The sequence below is a fragment of the Penaeus chinensis genome, chromosome 2 (assembly GCF_019202785.1).
Source record: "Penaeus chinensis breed Huanghai No. 1 chromosome 2, ASM1920278v2, whole genome shotgun sequence".
Classification (NCBI taxonomy): Eukaryota; Metazoa; Arthropoda; class Malacostraca; order Decapoda; family Penaeidae; genus Penaeus; species Penaeus chinensis.
Window position 1 is genome coordinate 19,397,363 of NC_061820.1, and position 1,421 is coordinate 19,398,783.

Consider the following 1,421-nt stretch of genomic DNA (forward strand, 5'->3'; position numbering starts at 1 on the left):
GAGTGTGTGTGTGAGAGTGAGTATGTGTGTGAGAGTGAGTGTGTGTGTGAGAGTGAGTGTGTGTGTGAGTGTGTGTGTGTGTGTGAGTGAGTGTGTGTGTATGAGTGTATGTGTGTGAGTGAGTGTGTGTGTATGAGTGTATGTGTGAGAGTGAGTGTGTGTGTGTGAGAGTGTGAGTATGAGAGTGAGTGTGCGTGTGAGAGTGAGTGTGTGTGAGTGTGTGCGTGTGTGTGTGTGTCTGAGAGTGAGTGTGTGTGTAAGAGTGAGTGTGAGTGTGAGTGTGAGAGTAAAAGTGAGAGTGAGAGTGAGAGTGAGAGTGAGAGTGAGAGTGAGAATGAGAGAGAGAGAGAGAGAGAGAGAGAGAGAGTGAGAGTGAGAGTGAGAGTGAGAGTGAGAGTGAGAGTGAGAGTGAGAGTGAGAGTGAGAATGAGAATGAGAAGAGATGAGAGAGAGAGAGAGAGAGAGAGAGAGAGAGAGAGAGAGTGAGAGAGAGAGAGAGAGAGAGAGAGAGAGAGTGAGAGTGAGAGTGAGAGTGAGAGTGAGAGTGAGAGTGAGAGTGAGAGTGAGAGTGAGAGTGAGAGTGAGAGTGAGAGTGAGAGAGAGAGAGAGAGAGAGAGAGAGAGAGAGAGAGAGAGAGAGAGAGAGAGAGAGAGAGTGAGAGAGAGAGATGAGTGAGTGAGTGAGTGAGTGAGCGTATGTATGTGTGTGTGTGTGTGTTTCATAATTATAACAAATTTGTATAAATGCGGAAATTGATTATGAATAATCTTGTTAAGATTTTTTTATTATTATTATTCTACATATGGCATCCTTTAGCATTAAAATTATTTCAAGTTGACAAATAAACTATACAGCACGATGGTACCATCCATTATGGAGGAACACACAAAACAACCAGGTTGTGGAGACCTTGTACCATGTTGTGGCACAGTATAAAATACCTTATATAATAATATAATAACATACATGGAATTGGGCAACAAAAAGTCTTTCCTTTGTACAAGAAAGATGTCTGAGCAACGCCTTACTTACAGACACTCGGAAGGGCAAGGAGTAAAATGTATTAAGTAGAAGATATACTTAGACCATCTTCGGTCCTGATATGAGATGAACCCTAATATGGGCATCTTACTCAAAGCCCTCACTGTCTTTATTGAGAATCAGAATATTCAAAGCACAGAATGAAAACAAAATTGTTTCTGTCACCATGACCCAAATTAACCACTGGGTCAGATTCATAGGAGATTAAAGAAAGTGCAAGAGAAGAGCATCAATTTTTGATTTTAAATGTAGTAACAATAAATGCATATTTCTTGGTAACATGGTTACATGCCCCCTTGTACTCATCTAAAGTGAAAAATTAGTGCTCTAATCCAACAGAAGCATTCATGGCAACACATGTTATTATGACTTAATGGACA

At 40.8% G+C, this 1,421-nt stretch overlaps 1 protein-coding gene across 6 annotated transcripts in view; it reads right to left on the reverse strand.

The window, feature by feature from the left end:
- Positions 1 to 766: 766 nt before the first annotated feature.
- LOC125032042 (transcription factor AP-2-alpha-like) overlaps positions 767 to 1,421 on the reverse strand; it is a 74,894-nt gene continuing 74,239 nt past the window's right edge. For all 6 annotated transcript variants that reach the window (XM_047623024.1, XM_047623031.1, XM_047623008.1 and 3 more), the window contains one exon: positions 767 to 1,421. This exon is cut by the window's right edge and continues 1,822 nt beyond it. The gene's annotated coding sequence lies outside the window, so the exon portion shown is untranslated.